This window comes from Tasmannia lanceolata, unplaced genomic scaffold (genome assembly GCF_043159265.1).
Source record: "Tasmannia lanceolata isolate RefF3 unplaced genomic scaffold, GAP_Taslan_0.1 ptg000003l, whole genome shotgun sequence".
Taxonomy (NCBI): domain Eukaryota; kingdom Viridiplantae; phylum Streptophyta; class Magnoliopsida; order Canellales; family Winteraceae; genus Tasmannia; species Tasmannia lanceolata.
Genome location: NW_027518680.1, coordinates 41167440 through 41181108, shown reverse-complemented (window position 1 = coordinate 41181108; position 13669 = coordinate 41167440). Strand labels below are relative to the sequence as shown.

Genomic DNA, 13669 nt, shown 5'->3' with positions numbered 1-13669 from the left:
CTTTTTTGCCCCCCAAACGGTCACATGGAGTTGAGACTTCATATATACCCATTCAAAGGGTCCAAAATATTTTTAGCATTTTTACAAGAGGATACTTTTTCATAAATGTTAGGTGGTAATGCACAACATATTGAAATTAGGGCTTTTGTATTTAGTAAAGATAATTTTTTATCATAATCATTTAATCTTTTAAGATTTAACATTTAAAACAAAACCATTGATTTTCCTATGTTGATTGTTTCTTATCATGCCATATATACTTTGGATTATACTTTGATTTCAATTGGTATCAAAGCTTGGGCTCTTAATTAAGACCCTAACCGGTTAAGAGTTAAACGATCTAATTTTTGACAACTATAAAAGATGGGATCTAGACTACCTATTTTGGATGGTTCGGATTATGAATCTTGGTTGATCCATATGAAGACATATTTAAAAGGTCTAGATAAAGATATGGTAAAGATAATTAAAAATTATTTTGTTTTAAATGTTAGATCTAAAAGATTAAATGATTCTGATAAAAAATTATCTTTACTAAATACAAAAGCCCTAATTTCAATATGTTGTGCATTACCACCTAACATTTATGAAAAAGTATCTTCTTGTAAAAATGCTAAAAATATTTTAATTGGTAACTCATGATAAGAAGTTAGGGGGAGCATCATATTTTCATTGAATATCTTTGATGCTTTATGTAATTGTGCTTAAATGCTTAATCCTTCCTTTTTGCTAATGCCAAAAGGGGGAGAATTTGTGTAATTGATTAGATCCATAATCATATGCATTCTTGTACAATAATTTGTTAAATATAACTTATGCATACGTTGAGGGGGAGTAGTCGCACTCATCTTGCTTATCTAATCATCATAAGAGGATCCTCCCACCTCTCTAATCAATTTGGTTTGTCTTCATAAAAAAGGGGGAGATTGTTAGCCCAAGGGTTCCCCATGGGTTCATTCAATCACCTTGTTTTGATGATTAACAAACACAAATTGATTAGTCTTTTATGGACTAATTGTTTGCCTTGAGTGTTGTGCTACACACAGGGAATTCACATGTCAATCCATGCTAGCACATACCATTGATGGCCTATGCTTGACGATGAACGAAACAAAGGACAAATGAGCTAGAGCATATTTGGACAAACCATACCTTGGAGGATTAACCAAGGAGAAGTTCCACACAACCATCTCAAAGCATTGAACAAACAAAGGAAGATCAATGAAGGCCAAAGCTTGTGGAACAACAACTTGCAAAGGAGCTTGAACCAAATGGTGGCATCATCCTTTAAAGGTGTCAAGCAAAGAAGCTCAACCTTGAAGATCCCAAAGCAAGCCAAGCACACCATTGAAGATCAAATGAAGATTGGCTCAAGAGAACAAGAGAGTACTTAGAATGGTAGTATGTATCACCTTTCTCTCTTGTGTTTTCTCTTATCAAGGCACATCTTAAAGCCCCTAAAAATATGTTTTTCAAAGAGACTAACAGACCCTTTAAGGACTTAAATGGATAAGTGAATGGCCATGGTGGTGTACCAACATGTTGTGACCCATATGGCATTCAACACAAGAATGAACAAAACAGAGTTCCGAAGCAACAATCTGGATATGCAACTAAATCCTATCAAAAGTTATTTAAAATATTTTCAAATATTTTTGAAAATATTTTTAACAGATAGCTCTCACTTTTCTCATATCCGTAGAGTATAAGAACATCAAAATCCGATGAGAACCGAAGGAGATATTAATTGTTCAAATGAGACACTGTTTGCTGGAAATCCAGTCTCGGAACTCCGAGAATTGCTCCAGGTTCTAAAATTAAAAGCTCTGTTTGAATTCTCGGAACTTCGAGAATTTGCTCGGAACTCCGAGAAATGTCTCGGAACTCCGAGAAGTGTTTTTGTTCAAAAAATTATAGCAGTTGGGGGTCAAACGGCTAGTAGTTTTTTGACCCGAAAATGACCGAAATACCCCAAAAACAGTCATATTGAGTTGGAACTCTATATATACACATTGTATGGATCTAAAACACAAGATGAACATTGTCCAACTCTAATAAACCCTAGAAATTCATTTGTGAATCATTTTTGGGTTAATCTCTCACCAATCCTTCATTGTGCCGTGACTTTGGGAAAATCCACTTGAGATTGGTTAAGTTTAAACTTGTTTAGCTTTGAGAGCATCCTTGGAGCTACAACTTGTAATCAAGCCTAGTAAGAGGCTAATACTTCTTATTCTTTATTAAATCGGTGGCAAGGGCATCCGTTGTTTTTAATTCCCTTGGGTGAAGCGCTTAGAACTCGGCGGAGAAGGAGAGTCATTGTATAGGTGGAACGGCATCCTCATTTAATTCCCTTAGAGTATAAAAGCCTTGGAGACGGACGTCGTGGAGGTCTCAATAGTGGAAATCCTCAAGTGCGACCTTGAGTAGAGTGGAGTAGGCCATTTGCCGAACCACTATAAATCTTTGTGTCACTTGTGTTGGTATTTCTCTATCTCTCTCTCCCTCTCACTTTCTTATTTATTTGTGCTTGCATTGTTACATATTTGGAATTGAGTGAGTAGCTAGCATTTTGGTTTTGATTGAATATTTGTACCTTGCTAGCTAGGCTATAAATCACCTAATTAAGTTTGCTAATCAACAAGGGTTTTTGAACTAATATTAATTTGTAATATTATTTAAAGTTCAAATATTTCAAACTTAATTAAACAAGGGATAAGTCTTGGGTGAAATTTTAGAAAAAGTTTCTAAAAGACAAAAGTTTTATAAACATCCTATTCATCCCCCCTCTAGGTTGCCAAACCAAGTCACTCCTTGGATTTCAATTGGTATCAGAGGTTTCCATGGATAATCTACCATGTTTGGACACAAAGGACATGACACATAATGTGCATGGTCCAAACATTACATCTACATCCACAACCACATATAAAATGACAAGGCATTAGGCACAAAGTGCATAAGCCCATTGAAAACCAAAAATGTGTGGCAAAGGACATGTTCCCATCACAATCTAATGTATACAACCACCATAGTGAATTTCAATTTTACTCAAGTGAGTAACTGCCCAAATATGATTCTAGATTCCTATGATATTTTCGTATCAAGTCATACATTGAATCTAGATTCATGTTTCAACTTCCCTACATATTATATCATTTTGTGTTTCTAGGGAAAGATCCAAGGAAAATAGAGTTTAAAGAATAATATTTTGGCATATTCACAACTTGAAAATCCAAGGATGGTCCCTAGTACGGCAACTATGAGGAGTGAGAATTAATTAGGTTTCTAACAAGTTTTAATCTTTTTGAAAACTCAAAGCTAAATTGGAAATTAAGAGATCAAAATGAAATTCAAGCACACAAGTTCAATCTAGAGGTGCAATGCAAAATAAAGAGCTAGAGTTCAAGAGAGAGTGCACCCGAGATTTAAAGTGGTTCGGTCCTCAAAACGCGAGGCCTACTCCACTCCACCAACAAAGACCCGTTGATGGCTTCACTAAGAGATCTTCTTAACTTCGGCGAAGATCGGTGCCGATTACAAAATCCGATCACCTTTAACCTTGGTGGCAATCTTCACCACGGAGAGTGGGCTACGCTTCTCCGAACACTCGCCCGAATACAATTTCTTGAATAAGAAAGAAAGAACAAAAATCCCTCACAAGGGTTTACAATTTTGCAGAAGATGTACAAATATGGCCTAAAGATCCAAATCCTAATCTTAGATGATGAGACGCATAAACAAGTTTGATTCACTCTAAGGATGTTCAAGTAGGTTTTTAGAGTGTTAGGATTGATAGTTTGGAAGTTTAGAATGCCCATATATATAGGAAAACCAATATATGACCGTTCAATGGCATTGTGGTAATTCCAGCAAAATTCCCAATGGCTCAAAATATGACTGTTACAGTGTTCTCGGAGTTCCGAGAAAAAATCTCGGAGTTCCGGGAATACTAACAGAAGATGAAAAAAAGTCTACTGGACCATTTCTCGGAGTTCCGAGAATTTCTCTCGGAGTTCCGAGAAGCCTATGAAGAGCAGATTTTCACTTCATGTTTTTGGGCTTCCAACTTAACACCAAGTTGGGATTGCTATGAGGGTTCCAAGGTGTTGGAACACCACAAAGACAATCACATATAAATTTAGGGTGTGTGTTTATTTCCTTAATTATGCCTCTTAAAATCTAAAACTAAGATTGAATTTTATACAATCTAAATTGACTTCGATCTTCAATGCGATTCTTCATGTCTTCATTTGTCTTGGATCTCCGATGTCTTTGGCCTTCATAAGCGGTCTAATGCGAGCTTCTTTGGCCTTAATCCAAGCAATGATGTCTTTAAGCAATTATGATCTACAACTTAGACAATCAAACACATTAGTGATCATAAATCACTTGTGTATTGGAATCATCAAAATAAGATGGGAATGCCAAGGTGGAAACCATTGGGCTTACACAACTTTCACTATTTTCCGTTTTAAAATTTATTAATTCAAGAGATGAAAGCATTTTGATTTTCTCTTCTTCTTCTTTAAGGAGTTGATTTTCCTCTCTTAGTTCAGCAATGGTATCACTTAGTTCAATAAAATATTTTTTTTAAATTTTATTTTCTTCACTAAGATGTGCATGATCTATTTCTAGTGACCTAAACTCCTTGTGAATACTAGCTAAATTATTTTTCAAGTTTGAATTCTTAGCTAGTTGATCCTCAAGTTTCTTATGTAATTCTTGGACATTTTCAACAAGTTCTTCAAATGTGAATTTGGCATTATCCAAGGGGTCTTCATTAGATAATCCCATTAAGCACATGTTTTGATTTTGAAGATTTTCAATAGAGTCCAAAACATTTTTAGCATTTTTACAAAAGCCCTAATTTCAATATGTTGTGCATTACCACCTAACATTTATGAAAAAGTATCATCTTGAAAAAATGCTAAAAATGTTTTGGACCCTTTGAATGGATATATATGAAGTCCCAACTCCATGTGACCGTTTGGGGGCAAAACAGTCAAAACTGGGTCAAATAGTCAACGGCTAGTAGTTTTTTGACCCGAAAATGACCGAAATACCCCCAAAACGGTCATATTGAGTTGGAACTCTATATATACACATTGTATGGATCTAAAACACAAGATGAACATTGTCCAACTCTAATAAACCCTAGAAATTCATTTGTGAATCATTTTTGGGTTAAGCTCTCACCAATCCTTCATTGTGCCTTGACTTTGGAAAAATCCACTTGAGATTGGTTAGGTTTAAACTTGTTTATCTTTGAGAGCATCCTTGGAGCTACAACTTGTAATCAAGCCTAGTAAGATGTTAATACTTCTTCTTCTTTATTCAATCGGTGGCAAGGGCATCCGTTGTTTTTAATTTCCTTGGGTGAAGCGCTTAGAACTCGGCGGAGAAGGAGAGTCATTGTATAGGTGGAACGGCATCCTCATTTAATTCCCTTCGAGTGTAAAAGCCTTGGAGCCGGACGTCGTGGAGGTCTCAATATTGGAAATCCTCAAGTGCGACCTTAAGTAGAGTGGAGTAGGCCATTTGCCGAACCACTATAAATCTTTGTGTCACTTGTGTTGGTATTTCTCTATCTCTCTCTCCCTCTCACTCTCTTATTTATTTGTGCTTGCATTTTTACATATTTGGAATTGAGTGAGTAGTTAGCATTTTGGTTTTGATTGAATATTTGTACCTTGCTAGCTAGGCTATAAATCACCTAATTAAGTTTGCTAATCAACAAGAATTTTTGAACTAATATTAATTTGTAATATTATTTAAAGGTCAAATATTTCAAATTTAATTAAACAAGGGATAAGTCTTAGGTGAAATTTTAGAAAAAGTTTCTAAAAGACAAAAGTTTTATAAACATCCTATTCGTCCCCCCTCTAGGTTGCCAAACCAAGTCACTCCTTGGATTTCAATTGGTATCAGAGCACAAATTTTTAAAGTGTATCTTAGTATATATATAAATCCAATATAAATCTACCCTAGGACCCGTAATATAATAATAGATTAGCAAGTTAAAGCTTATATTTTACTTATCATGAGAAAGGTGATACATACTACCATTCTAAGTACTCTCTTGTTCTCTTGAGCCAATCTTCATTTGATCTTCAATGGTGTGCTTGGCTTGCTTTGGGATCTTCAAGGTTGAGCTTCTTTGCTTGACACCTGCAAAGGATGATGCCACCATTTAGTTCAAGCTCCTTTGCAAGTTGTTGATCCACAAGCTTTGGCCTTCATTGATCTTCCTTTGTTTGTTCAATGCTTTGAGATGGTTGTGTGGAACTTCTCCTTGGTTAATCCTCCAAGGTATGGTTTATCCAAATATGCTCTAGCTCCTTTGTCCTTTGTTTCGTTCATCTTCAAGCATAGGCCATCAATAGTGTGTGCTAGCATAGATTGACATGTGAATTCCCTGTGTGTAGCACAACACTCAAGGCAAACAATTAGTCCATAAAAGACTAATCAATTTGTGTTTGTTAATCATCAAAACAAGGTGATTGAATGAACCCATGGGGAACCCTTGGGCTAACAATCTCCCCCTTTTTGATGATGACAAACCAAATTGATTAGAGAGGTGGGAGGATCCTCTTATGAGGATTAGATAAGCAAGATGAGTGCGACTACTCCCCCTCAACATATGCATAAGTTATATTTAATAAATTATTGTACAAGAATACATATGATTCTGGATCTAATCAATTACACAAATTCTCCCCCTTTTGGCATTAGCAAAAAGGAAAGATTTAGCATTTAAGCACAATTACATAAAGCATCAAAGATATTCGATGAAAATATGATGCTCCCCCTAACTTCTTATCATGAGTTACCAATTAAAATATTTTTAGCAGACTGGAAGGACAGTTTCTACAGTTTAAAACAGGTTATTTGATTCAAGTTGAGTAGCTTTAATTATCTTAGGACTTCATCCAAGATGCTATATGGTCCTATCTAAATTTAACGCACTCCCTTAGACTAATGCAGGTGAACCTACATCCTAGGCAACTAGGCTTGTAATATGGGAAGAAAAAATTTAACTAGTGTAACTAGATCTATGACTCAATTGCTAATAATAGCAATTGGTTGTGATGTGGCTGAACTCCCTAACTCTAGGACACCCTAAAACTTAGAACACAACATAACGTAAGTGTTCCTAATTAGCTCTACGGGTTCCTTTGAGGTGGTACCGTTATCCAACTGTTCCAAAAACATTGGTTTGAGTAACCCAGATTGTGAAGTTAATGATTTGCAGTTCTTTAAAGGTTTCTAACTCCTAAAATCGAAGGAATACCAATGGCTTTAAGGTTGACAAGTTTCATCCTTGGGTTGCATCCATGGAAGGGAATCGTGCTTTCCACCTTTACACAATTTGTCATATTAGTTATAGTATATTATTGCCTGACATGTTTCTCAGAATTTTCGCGGACTACAACCTCGGAGCCAACAACATACTATAATTTAAACGCTCAAATTGTCAAGGATTGATCACAATTAGGATACGATTATAAATGCAACCGTGGCATCTAAACTATCATAGTACTCTAAATTACAAAGAAAATTACTAACATCTATGGTTTCTGTTAAAATAATTTAAGGATTACATTCTTACTGAAAAAGTTAAATGTTCTGGAAATCTTCATGATTTTTTAAATTAAAATTGATTTTAAAAGGATTTTATCAATTTCAGGCGAGATTGTTGATTTACTAAGCAACACATAGCAAATCTATTCTGATTAAGTTCAACATTTTACAATAACATGATAATCATGAAATAAGCTTACTGCAAAAATTTCATTAATTTTTATTATGATTTACTATTAACTTTCCAATATTAATAGTTTGAGTCCAGGTTGTTGATTTACAAAGCAACCTATAGCAATCAGATTCTAATCAAGTTCAATTTTTTTACAAAACCTGCCTCATAACCATAGAAGGTTACTGTAAAAATTTCATGAATTTATAAGGTGATTTACTATCAGAATCCGATTTTATTAGATTTAGTCTAGATTGTATGAATTACAAAACAACCCATAATAAAAAAATTTTAAATTAATCCAAAATTATACAGTAAAATTCAAAGCATGAATAAAGAATATTGTAAAAATTTCATGGATTTATTTCACGATTTTCTATCAATTAATAATCTCACAAAATCGGGTTATTTTGAAAGAAAAACCAAAATCACATGATTACTGACATCCTAAAATCCTGGAAAAATGATAGATGATCTAATATGAATCATAATAGTTTTTTTCAAAATTTCAGAACTTGAAAATTAATATTCCTCCAAAAACTCAATTTTTAAGGAAAAAATTAATTGTTTTCTTGAAATCCAAATCCGTTTGAATCATAAAAATTTCAAAAATCATATTTAAGCTTTATAAAAATCCCTAAAAAATTTTAGGTAACATACCAGTAACATATGTCACTGGTTTGAAAAGAAAATTTTCAAAAATTATCAAGGTTAGTACAAAAAACATAACGGCACGCAAAACGAGGCTTTGATTAGAGTACTATAAAGAAAACATATTTTTCAAAATTCTATTTCATGAAAAATTCTATTTATGTCTAAGCTTAAAATCTGAAAAGTTTTATTAGTTTTCAAATCAGTTTAATATTTATTAAAAATAGGCCAATATTGAAATAATTCAAAATAAGACCTAAATAATTCTAAAAATTTAAAATTTTTTTGAGGTACCTAGACATATTAAAAACCCATTGGAAACCAAATTTCATTCATTTTTTACTTGATTTGATACGTTTTTTATTTTATTCATTGAGAAATAACCCTTTTCGGGGTTACCATTCGAAAACTAAAACAAAAAATCAAATAAGCCAACCATGGCTGAAAATTATGTTTTCCAGTAGTTTTTTAATCTATTTTAATCAGAAAATACTTATTTTTAAAAAAATCAAAGATTTACATGACTTGCTTTGAAAACCTAATTTGAATCCATATTTATAAAAATCAAAAGAAAATTCATTTTTAATGGAGAAAAATTAATTTTCCAGCAAAAATCTGGATTTTAAAAAATTATGATTCATATTATAACATACTGAAATTTCAATAATAAACCCATTCGTTTATACTATATACGAAAATAAAAACCCTAAATATGCTTTTCTAAATCTAATATTACAAAGATGAAGAAAATCTACTATTGATCGCACTCCTTGTCTCTAGGGTGCGTAGAACCGAGATATACGCTTTGACGCACCCTTATAATCGCTAGAAAATTCCATTGATTGTTCCAAAGATCTCCAATATCACAAATATAGAAGAAGAATGGAAGAGGTTCAATGGATTTTTGGAGAAGAACAACATATGAGAAGAAGATGAACAAGAGTTCTCCAAAAGGGGATGAATTTTTAGAGTAGGAAGACGAAGTTGGACATTTTTGCAAACCCTTTCCCAAGGTTGAATTGATTTGCTTATATAAAAAACTAGGGTTTACAAAGAATAGGTAGTTTCCTTTATGGGGAGTGCCACATTAGCTAGTTTCTTATTTCTCTTCCTTATCTTTCCTTCCTTTTAGTTTTCAAATTAACTTGAATTCCAATTGTGATTACTTGCAAAACCAAGGCATACTATTTTGCATAAGGTAGATCTTTCAAGATTCTTCTAGAAGCTCTCACACAACAAAAATTTTTGGAATGAACCCAACCCATTTGACATTCATGGTGCACCCCTCAACTCATGATCGAGCCACATTTTTTAGAAAAAATAATTTTTTGGACCAAAATGCCCCCATTTGACAGATACACCTAAAGGCGATTAAAAATGTTTTCAAATTGGATTACCCCTAAAGGGGAAAGCTAAAAATAGAAACTTTTCAAGAAAAACCTTTAAAATAGCAATTTTTTAAGTTCGCTTCTCTTAGTGGACAACATCAAACAGGATCATTTGGCATTCCCTAGAAATCCCCATAATGCCCTCGACACATAAAATTTTCAAGTCAAGTCAAACCCCCTGAGAGTTTCTAAATTTAGCAGGTTTTTAAAAACTCATGAAATCATCTAAGACTCCTTAGACACACTCTAAAGGTTAAGTGGAATACTTTGTAAATGACCAAATTACCCCCGAGGTGCAAAATAGATGAAAATAGGGAAAACCCTGAGAAATTCAAAAAATTGCTGTTTTTTTCACTTGATTGGAAACTTAAATTCTCATCTTCCAGAGATCATTGGAACACCCTAGAAACCTTTATCAACTTCAAAACACCTAAAATGAGATGAAATCTACCTTAAAATGCATGAATGCCTAATCTAATTCGGAATACGGACTCGAGACTTCACAAACCATCTAAATCTTTCGCTTTTTAAAACGTAGCAAAATGGGGTGTCAACAAGCACTCACATTTTCATTAGAATTACCAAACTTTGAAACATTTGGGCATTCATCCATGACATGGTCCGTGGCTTGACACCAATTACAGATGGGGACACCATGTGCGATGTGATTGACTTGTGACGGTCCTTTTACAACTATAGCCTCAAGCCTCTTGATTAGGCTATCTAATTGGGCCTCATTGGACATGACACCCTCATTAAAGAATCCCATACTTTAGGTGGCTCTCTCGTTTTCTTGAGTGGATTCCCACTCACCTGTTTTGACAGCCAAATTGAGCAAGAAACTCCAAGCAAGGTTTTAATCTGTAAAGGATGTGAACCCTATAGAGCACATGGACTCTAAAAGTTATTTGGTTTGGAAATCAATGCCCTCATATACTATTTGGCACAAGTGCCACAAATTAAGGCCATGATGAGGGCACTCTTGGAGTAGATCTTTGAATCTCTCCATAAATTTAGAAAACGACTCTAATGGTTTTTGCTTAAATTGTAAAATATCATTCCTTAGTTTGTTTGTTTTATGTAAAGGAAAAAACTTCTTAAGAAACACAACCGTGAACCCCTCCAAGTGGTGATGGAACTTTTGGGCAAACCATAAAGCCATTTTTTGGCTCCCTCCTTGAGTGAGAAGATGATGAACCGCAACTTTACCGCGTCATCAGAAAGTGTAGACACCACATTTTGACCTGACCCCCAATTTACCCAAAATTCGACTAAAATCTTGAAATTAAATAAATTCCCGAGGAATCAAACCCAAATGCGAAGAAACCCAAGCCTCCGTAGCTGCCCAATTATTTTTATTTTTTTTCTTAAGCCAACACCATCACTACCCTCTTCGTTTTCCCCACCATCCCAACCTCCACCACCGGATCCTTGTTTACCTCCACCACAACCACCACCCCTAACCTCCATTACAGCCATCTCCAAACCCTCCTCCATCTTCACCAACATCCACTTCATTTCCTTGTTCAGAACCTCTAACAGAGACATACCCAAACCCCATTACCATTTATTTCTTTCCCTATTCTTCAAACCCCAATTGCCTTAAACCCATTTTCCCAGCAAAGCCCTCTTCCATCTTCTCCTCGGTGGTATTCCCTTTTATTGAAATTCGATCGGATACGGCCATCCACTCTACTTTGCAATTTGTAAAGACTTCAAATTTTTGCAAGGAACCTCAATCTTATCATGTGTATGAGATGCACTTTCATCTACTAATGCTAAATGACAAACATGATTTTCAAAGATATTCTCAAGAGCAATCTTAATCCCATTTGCATTCTTACATTTTGAAATTTTCTCAAACACATGAGGTGCTAAAGAACAACAAATTGCAATCATAGATTTTACATTTAAATCTTGCAATTTCAAATCATTTTTCCCCCACATCTTTTTAGAAAAAGAAAAACCATATTTAACCACTTCTAAAATCTCAACATCCAAAGATATTAGGAAGAACCACACACGGATTTTCCATAGCCCATAATTACTTCCATCAAAAGATGGAGTGATAGAGATAGAGTGGCCTACATGAAAATCCATAGGTTTGCCAACAATATATTTTTCCCTTGTTAGATTTTGAAAACCTTACCAAAGTTTTGAAAAATCTACTCTAAGTGTCAAAGCTCTGATACCAATTGAGAATGCAATGTTAGGCCCAAGTATGATGGTGGCAACCCAAGAGGGGGTGAATTAGGTTTATAAAAATAAGTTTTAGCCTTTTGCTCTTTTGCCAAAAATACAACTCTCCAACAAGTTAAAAGTGATCAAAACACTCAAGCACAAAAGTTAAATCTAAAGTGCAATGCAAATGTAAAGAGCAAGAGATAAGAATGAGTGCACCCGAGATTTAAAGTGGTTTGGTTCTCAAACCCACGAGGCCTACTCCACTCCACCAACCAAACATGTTGATGGTTTCACTATGTTGATCTTCTTAACTTTGGCGAAGACTGGTGCAGATTTTAATATCCAATTGCTTTAACCTTGGTGGCAATCCTCACCAGGGAGAGATGGCTTCGCTTCTCCAAACACTTGCCCAAATACAATGTTTGATGAAAAAGAAAGAAAACAAAAATTCTTTCCAAAGGGTTACAATCTTAATGTAGAAGATGTACAAATAAATCCTAGCTCCAATCCTTTGCAAATAGGCCAAGAGAGGCTCAAGGGTGTTTTTCCAACTATAAATATGTTCAAGTGAGGCTTTGGAGTGTTGGAATTGAGTTTAGAAAGGTTAGAGACCTTTTTATAGGCAAGGGAGACCAAAAGTAGCCGTTATAGGGCCCACAACAGCTAGTACGGAGGCTACACACGGAGTTCCGTGCTACCTGTTCGTCATTTTTTATTTTGGTCCAGGTACCTCCACGGAGCTCCGTGACATCCCACGGAGTTTCATTCACGGAGCTCCGTGGTATCCCACGGAGGTCTGTAACTGGTTTTCCAAGTTGCAGCTACTAACTTGTAACATTCATATCTCCTTCGTTTCTCATCGGATTTTGACATTGTTGTGCTCTATGGATATTAGAAGAAGGAGATATATCGGTTAAAAATATTTTTAAAAATATTTAAAAATGTTTTAGACCAATTATTATCAGATTGAAGTTTGAGGTCACTAATTGAACTATTAAGCAAGTGCCAATGAAGTCTATCTTTTGGGTATGTTCATTAAGGGTTATCCCAAGGATCCTTATCATGTTTTAGGACCCTAATAGAGTATGTTTAAGCCTTGTGAAGTGCTCATTGGTCCTCTCGTAAGTCCTAAGCTAAGGATTGGACTTTTACATTCTAAGACTTGACAACTATTCGATTTCTTCAATGTCTTCATCTCTTCAAGTCTTCATTGCACAATGGATCATCTTCTTGAATCTTTTGGCTTCACATGGTATCCATGGTTGGTTCAAGCCTTGTTCTTCTCTTTGGCTCATTTGTAATTCAAGATAATTCAAGCCTTCATCCATCCTTCCTTGACTTTAGTGTTTGATAGCTTGATTTTCAATACATGCACTTGAAACATCAAACACATTAGAAATACAACACAAATAAACTTGTGTTTGGAATCATCAAAACATAGAAGATTGCTAAGGTAGGAACCATTGGGCTTACACATATCTCCTTGCTCCCTTGGATCTGTGAATCCTTTGGGCATGGGATTTCTACTATGATACCTAAAGACGAACATGTGTCAATTAACTAGAACATCACGCACATTCATTAATATAATTACCCATTCACGTCATAAAATAAATCTTTATTAATTAATAAATGTCATTCTACTAGATTTTTAGGGCATATACTCTAACAAAATCTCAGTTGCCCTCAA

The 13669-nt window shown here is 34.8% G+C and overlaps 1 non-coding gene across 1 annotated transcript; it reads left to right on the top strand.

Moving 5' to 3' along the window:
* The first annotated feature begins 10757 nt into the window (after nt 1–10757).
* LOC143870152 (small nucleolar RNA R71) lies at nt 10758–10864 on the top strand. Its single transcript, XR_013244945.1, has one exon. It is a non-coding gene; the product is annotated as a small nucleolar RNA R71 (small nucleolar RNA).
* The last annotated feature ends 2805 nt before the right edge of the window (nt 10865–13669 follow it).